At 41.8% G+C, this 7,771-nt stretch overlaps 2 long non-coding RNA genes across 5 annotated transcripts; both read left to right on the plus strand.

The window, feature by feature from the left end:
* The first annotated feature begins 2,368 nt into the window (after positions 1–2,368).
* On the plus strand, positions 2,369–4,990 carry LOC124703304. Of its 2 annotated transcripts, XR_007003027.1 has the most exons (7): positions 2,369–2,480; positions 2,577–2,651; positions 2,755–2,845; positions 4,294–4,511; positions 4,601–4,667; positions 4,759–4,859; positions 4,941–4,980. It is a non-coding gene; the product is annotated as an uncharacterized LOC124703304 (long non-coding RNA). The 2 variants fall into 2 exon arrangements; XR_007003028.1 differs by lacking the exon at positions 4,759–4,859 and having other exon boundaries at positions 4,941–4,990.
* Positions 4,991–5,049: 59 nt separating this feature from the next.
* Positions 5,050–6,169, plus strand: LOC124703305. 3 transcript variants are annotated; one of them, XR_007003031.1, is made up of 5 exons: positions 5,050–5,232; positions 5,442–5,571; positions 5,688–5,762; positions 5,871–5,996; positions 6,107–6,169. It is a non-coding gene; the product is annotated as an uncharacterized LOC124703305 (long non-coding RNA). The 3 variants fall into 3 exon arrangements; XR_007003030.1 differs by lacking the exon at positions 5,442–5,571 and having other exon boundaries at positions 5,051–5,232; XR_007003029.1 differs by lacking the exon at positions 5,050–5,232 and having other exon boundaries at positions 5,254–5,571.
* The last annotated feature ends 1,602 nt before the right edge of the window (positions 6,170–7,771 follow it).

A 7,771-nucleotide genomic window follows, 5' to 3' on the forward strand; every position in this document is an offset into this window, starting at 1 on the left:
CATCCACAATGGATGCCAACGAAGGTATCGAATCCTCCGCGTCCCAGCACTGCTCATCGGCACTAGGAGCAAGCTCGAGGATGGCATTTCGCCAATACGCCACATGGGCAAAACCAGGGACGGAGACAAGGGGGGAAGAGGGGGGAGGGCAGGTTGAGATTTTGTGAAGAATAGTAGGCACTTAAACTGATTTTTCATGGTGATTTATCCATGTTTGCCCCCCTCCCGAAGTTCACAACACAGTTCGCCCCCCTCATGTTTCGATCCTGGCTCCGTCCCCGCAAAACTAACCTAGACCTAACCCTAGACCACCTAAATCTACTACTACATTGTTCAACCCTAGCTATGCATCCACCTCGTCGCCGACACGATGGGAAAGGAAGGGAGTGGAGTGATGTGTGCTTGCTGTTGAGTGGCATTTCACATTGGTTTGGAGCTAGTCACCGACGGCAACGACGGGTCGTCGATGCGGTCAACGTGCAGAAGGACGGATCTGTAATTTTGTGTTTGTTGGGGTCTTTTCTGCTTTGTTTCCGATGATATGCTTATCCTTCTCCCGCAAAAAAAAAAAACTATTAGGTAGTTCGCGGGAAAAAAAAATACAGTTCCACCTTTCAGAACAATTCAATCTCCCAACCTCAAATCCATTCAGAATCTCGATCGTGTTCCAATTAAACGAGGTGGGGGCAGCGAGAGGGAAAACATAGCATGATGGCTCTGAAACATGGTCGCGGTCGCATTGCACATTTAGAGACCAACATGATGAAAGCGACCAAACGCCATGCGAAGGTCCCTGTTCAGCACTACACAACATGGCTTCCTTTGACCTTCCCGCTCCAATTGATCCGTTCTACTCGCGTGGATATATTTCACTATAATCTCACGGTATGATTGCTGCACCCCATGGGGCTCTCACAGGCGTTTGGATTTTGGGCCGTCCGATCGAGCTGACGTGGCGCGATCTCGGCCAGCCATTCCATCCAGGGCGCGAGGCCCTCCCACAGACCCGCATTTTATGCACGGGTCCTGTGAAGTCCGCTCGGCCCAGACTCTCCCGTCGCGCGTGGCTGCGAGCTCCAATCCCGTCGCTCCCTCTAGCCAGCCGCCGCTCGCAATCCCCAATCCCATCGCGGTCGATTCGCCTCCTCCCCTCCACCTTCTTCCTCACGCGCTCAGCCTCCACCTCCGGCCTGTCTCTGAGCTTCGTATCCTCCACCCCCATGTCCTTCTCCTCTACCACGTTGAAGATCCTTGCTGGCAGGAGGTGCACGGACCACCACTGCCGCACCGCCGAGCTCCGCCATGGAGTTCCATGGCCCGCCGCTGATGGAGACGGCGGCGAGGTGGCCTTCACCGATCTCCTCAACGCCAGCGACATCTAGGCGGAGGGGATACGAGCAGCGCGTGGATCTGGGCAACCTCCAAGGATAGCGAGGCGAGAGGGAAGGGTGAGGAACTTACAACCCTTGGCTCTCCGATTCTGAAATTTGCCCAAATAGATTACGCTTTCTTAAGTTTCGGTTTGTAGGTCTACATTTTATGTTCTCTTGGCGTGTGTTTTTGGCTTTGGATCTTTTCTCGATCAGTTCTAAGCATTTTTAATTAGGGTTCAGATGAGGAGCTCCGAAATGGCCCCACAACAGCAGAGTTGAAGCATTAAGGTAGCTATCATGGCCCATCCACCGCCAGAGCTCCTCTTCAGCTGCAGATACGGTGATATCTGGTACCTGATTGTACAAGAGCAGCTTGGCCATAGTAATGCTTCCTTGTTCACCATATTAATATTGATGCAATTGACACATTACTTCAATAGGTCTACAACAAATACAGGCTCTTCTCTGTATCACAAGAGAAGCTTATCCGTATTCCGGAAACGTCGGTTCTACTTTCTTATGTGACCTCCATCTCTCCAGCTATGGAGCTAATTTAATAGGCCTCAATTAAATAACGAGGGAAGGTGATTTCAAACAGTACTCCACTCGTAAGAGTTTCATTGGATCAGAGTTTATTTCAGTATAACCATGGATATGAGATTATTTTACTGTATTTGTTATTTGCGGTGACTTTCCCTATGTTATTCTTGAATGTGGCTACAGAGGAGCTGAAGATGCGATATGTCATGTCGCTGCAAGATAGCTGTTTCATCTTCAGATTTTCTGTCGTTGTAATTATTGGGTATGACGAGGCTAGCAACTAAATCTCTCGTATGAAAGGGAATCCGACACCCATAAACCCGCAGGTATGATTTCGTAGTCTTGGCCAACAATCATAACATTTGGATTGATTCCCTATACGAAAGGGCTTTTGTGAGGTTAGGCGAGAGAACACAACGATTATGGACTGCTTTTATTTTCATTCGGGTTTGGATCTGTTTCTCTAACTGCGACACTCGCCCGCCTCCATCTCCAGTCGCCCATGCACACAACCAGTCGACAATTCATCCAAGCAAGTGATTCCATAAATTTCAAATCTAGGATGAGGTCAGTATTGCTGCTCTTTTCATCTTAATTCCATGTTAACCCTTCTCTCCATCCCTGGTTCTCTCACATCGTGTTATTTATTGATGGTTTCTTTAGGCATATAATAATGCTCAGTATTCAGGCATATGAAACTGCATCTTACGCATGTGAGCCATTCAAAGCTGATACAAGGTGATACTATGGTGATGGAGGATTTCATTTGTTAGGTTTCAGCCTTGCTTTGTTTGGTAATTTAGCTTTTATTTACGAATGCAGTATGCATGGTATGCTGCAGGTGAGCCACGCAAAACTGGAATGTCTCTTTCGTTTGCTGATACATTCACTAAACTGGTGATAAGCTTTCCTCATACAAGTGGTAATGTAAGGTAAACCTGATTTAGATACATCACTTCGAGGTATTTTTTCTTAAATAACATGAGACAACAACCTTAGAATTTAGTCTAGACATTACTTTTGATTCACTTCCAATATTTTTGGATTATTTTATTTCACAAATGGAAGTGCGTGCCAATTCCTTTTAATTAATACATATTGTCTCTACATGGTAGAACAGTATTTATTTTTGGAATATATACTGTTCTTCGTGCTCTTGATTCCAGCAAATTTTTCCTTCCTTTTAGTTTGTTTTGCGCATCTTTCCTTATAGGTTTGTACTTTGTCTCGGAAGTTGTCTGGTTTAAGTTACCATCAAAAGTTATTATCAATCCTCCATTTCCCCTTAATCATGTATGATTATAGCCTTTCGCATGTGGCACTCGAAGATGATGGTTTATAAACCTTATGGATCGACAATTATATGTAATTGTGTTTCGTAAGCCAGGGCTTCTAAATGATCCGGCGCAAACAATAATTTTTTTTCAACCGGATGTTTGGTTTATTGTACATTTATAATATTTTCTCATTCTTTTTTTTCTTAGAAAAGGTTCTCAGTTTTTATAAACTATGGATCAACGAGTTATTTATGTGTTTACGTACATCGGGCTTCTAGATGATCTTCCCTAGAGAATAATTTTTGTTCCAGCTTGATGTTTAGTTAATTGTGTATTTATAATAGTTTTTCATCCTTTTTAGTAAATGTTCTCAATATTTTGGCTGAATGTTTGGTGTTGGCCTGTGGGGATGAAAGCAGTTGGGACAGGGTTGAGAACTAGGAGGAACTTGTTTTTTAGTATTTCTCAGATATGTCCATATCTCGGCCATTTCTTCTTAAATGTATGTTGGTCCTTCTACATTAAAATCACTATTCACTATTATTATCGACACCACCACCTATGAGATATGTCGGTTTGCAGGAGCTTCCTCTTCATTCACCTAGGTGGCGACAAAGTTCATTTCCAATGATTTATGTAGCGTATTGTTATACGTTTGGTATTTATCTGAGAAGTTACGGTTTCAAATTTTTACTTGGGTTTTCATGCCTCAAAATTAAGTTTAGAGAAGGAATTTGACACCATTGTATACTATTTAGTTGATACCTACGAGAAAAGGAATTTGGCACCTTTGGTATGCAACATGTAATGAATTTACATGTTTACTGTTTAGTTGAAAGCTTAGTATTATCAATCCTAATAGAATACACTTAGTCCTATTTCTTCTAATTATACTTATGATATTCTGGATCCATGGGAACACAAATTTTGATGGGCAATGTACAAATATTTTTGCACACCACATGTTTCCTCGTTCTCCTCCACTTCTTTCTCCGTTCAGCTTCAAGTTTAGTTGATCTTTCAAGTACATATGTATCTCTGAAAAAATGATCTAGATTCTATTAGATATACATGCTCCTAATAATTATATATTGATTTGCCAGAGGCATCCATTTGACTGAGCCATGTTGGTATCCTGGTACATTGAGTTTGATACCTTCACTCCTGCAGCCAAGAGAGGGCTGCCAGTCGCAAGGATTATGAGACACATGCTCCCGCAGGCGATTCTTGCTTGTGCGATTGACGATGAATCGATAATACTATAATGAGCAATCACCATGTAGTCGATTTTACAGACGATGGCAACAAGGTGAATGAACAGGTTGGGTTTTAGTGCCCATCTTAGTAGAAAATTTGCTTACAATTCTATGGAGAACTTTAATGTTTGTACCATTTACCGGAAGAGTGCAGGTTACTGCCATACTGGAGGATGGGCGGAAATTTTTAAGGTGATCTTTTGGTTGGTGCAGATGGCAAGGTAGTGTTACTTGCCTTGTCAAAATAGGAGCAAAGTTGAATTTTTTGAGGTTTTTTTAAGATCCTGAATTGAGATTTTCTTGAACTGATAGGTGAGGAAGTTGCTTTTTGAGCAAGCACAAGTATCTTATTCAGAATATATTTGCTACACTGGAATTGCATAGTTTGTGCCTCCTGATATTGACACAGTAGGGTATGTAGCTAGGACCAACAATGAGTATTATTGTTTCATTTGTTACAAAATATACTAATGCGCTCATCTTCTTCGTTGAAGGTACCATGTGTTCCTTGATCACAAACAATATTTCGTCCCCTCGGATGTTGGTGGTGGTAAAATGCAGTGGTACACATCTCAAAAGGAACCAGCTGGTGGTACTGATTCCGAAAATGATGAGTGCCCGGGATGAAGATTTCAATCGATTAAATGAAAGAAGGTATAGCTTGAAGTGAGCACAGCAGGTTGATGATGCAGCATGGAGCAAGCAACACTTGTTGGTTATGATTACTTTTTTGACGATATAGCATCAGAGACCTCGGTTCTCGATAATCTATGAAAAAGCAAGAAGGTATATGGTATCTTGCAAGCAAACTTTGATTGTTCATCATATTTTGTCACACACACCTTGTTAGACTCCAATTTTATACTTAAAAGAAGTTCAGTGTCCAGAGAAAGAGCAGTTGGTTGTTATTAGTTTTAGCCTGCAGATTAGTAAGCATATTGTAGCTGAGAAAAATTATAACTAGAAAATGTTGTCTTTGTATTTCTGCTCAAAAGATAGTATATGGCACACCAGTTGCCAACTACATCATCTGCAGATTTCGTGCATGGTGATGCTTAACTGGCATCCTTCAGAGCTCCTTCGGGTTGATTCAAGTTAATGACTGAACACACTTGTATTCTAGAGGTCCCTTTACCTTGTCCATTTTGCTGGCCTTACATTCAATACTCGGATTCTGTAGAGCAATTCAAGCCAACAGTGAATTTATATGTTGGTGCTTAGAACTTGGTTGTTCCATGCAGACATTAAAAGTAACAGTAGTATTTGTCTAGATGTCCCGAAGGAGCTGCGCAGTTCTCCATCGACCATTCCAAACCGTAAGAAGCATCAATTGTGCTCCATTGTATTTAGAGATGAAGAATGTTTTCTTAACATTTTTCTGAAAATCTCAATGCTGAAACACATTTCATGCAATACTGGAACAGGTTGATTATCTGTTTATACGGTCCATGGTACCACCAACTGCCAGCAACGTACATCTACTGCAGATTTTGGAGATTGATTTATGGTGATGTTTCACTTCTTCCAGAGCTTCAGTTCTTGCTTAGCAGGTTCACCTATCGAGCAACTCAAGCTAATGAATTGAGAATTCAGATTCGTGAGTCCCTTTGCCTTGTTCATTTTTCTTACATTTCATTAATTCATTACTTGGTTTCCGCAGAATAATTACAGCTGACAGTGAATTTGGACGTTGGCATTCAGAACTGGGTTGTTGCATCCAAACTGTGACAATGACGAAAGCTAGCATCTAACTCGAAGGAGAGCTGCCCAATTTTGCATTATCAACCATTTCAATGGTAAGTAAGCCAAGTGGTGATTTACATGTTTAAAGAAGTTATGTTACATTGAGTGTGGCATGTTAGATGGCTCAGGTTTCTGGTACTGATTTGTTTCATGCATTTGGTGGCATCATCATGCAGGTGTTCCCCTGCCTCTCGACCCTGAGGAGGAAGTTAGTATGATTCAAAAGGAATACATGCGGATCGGCAGGCGTCCGGGGCGAGCCCTGCCACCTCCTCCACCATGCCTTTCCAACCTTGGCCACCGCTCCTGCTCTGGCGCCTTGCCGCCTTCTCCTCTCCATGGATCCGGCGCAGCTGCAGTTCACCATGGATCACCGCGTCACGATGAGGGAGACCATCGGGGCACTCATTGTCCACTGTGTGCCCGCGCGTGCACTATCAGTTACCAATTCAACAGCATATGTCTTGATGTTCTGAATGGGGCGTGCAGCATCTACTCACTGCCCACCCACTGACCAATCATTACCAATACTTCGATCTGGACTTGCCTTCACAAGCACAGGAATCTTTTCAAGCAGCGTCGGTAGAAAAAACACCTGACCGAGCAGCAGAATGGAGAGTTCAATCAGATATTATATCATCGATGGAATGAAATGCCAAGGGCAATTTACTCAGAAACGAGCATCAGAATGGAGAGTTATGCACTTGCAACTTCGAAAACAAGTTGCCCCGCAGTCCAATTTTCTTCAACTTCGAAGATCTCGCCTGATAGTTAACTAGGAAAGATCAAGTTCCCACGAACTACACCTGCAAAATAATTCAGATTGTGATATGAGCTATCTTTAGGGATATATGTATTGTCAGCACAGGAAACTCAGCAAACCTACGAACTATCATTTGCTTTAAAATAAAGTAACGTGATACAAATAAATTCTTAATTGTACACATGACCATCATTTTACCACCTAGACGATAGGCTGGAAGTGGAGAAGTTTACCCATATGGGATGTCATGAGGTTGCAGCACTAATGAAAGGTACCGTTGTTAATAGCATGTTCGATTCTTTTTGATGGCTTTTGCAACACAAGGTGTTATCACCGATGTCTGGTCGACTAATATGTGCAATTTCATGTTGGTTTCGGTAATTACCTTTGCACTGCTGCCTATGTTGTTCTCTAAGCTTATTATAAAGCAATTTACAAAATGTTTGTCAATGTGAAAGCAGGGGGCGCACACCAATTGGTGATCTAAATTTACCACTATGTTTGTAACTTCGTTTGCTTTATCATAATTTAATTATACAGACAATTCGTTTGTAAAACCTACGAATTGTATTATTATATTACCAAAAAAATCGTTGTTATATAAATAAACATTGGCACAAACCTCACAAGAGGTGATTCTAAATTTACTGCTCTGTTTGTAACTTCGTCTGCTTTATCATAATTTAATTATACATACAATTCATTTGTAAAACCTATGAATTATATTATTATGTTAACAATTTTTTTAATCATTGTTATATAAATAAACATTGACAAAAACCTTACGGGATCGTGCGCCAAGGCGCACATTTAAATCTA

The sequence above is a fragment of the Lolium rigidum genome, chromosome 3, assembly GCF_022539505.1.
Source record: "Lolium rigidum isolate FL_2022 chromosome 3, APGP_CSIRO_Lrig_0.1, whole genome shotgun sequence".
Lineage (NCBI taxonomy): Eukaryota > Viridiplantae > Streptophyta > Magnoliopsida > Poales > Poaceae > Lolium > Lolium rigidum.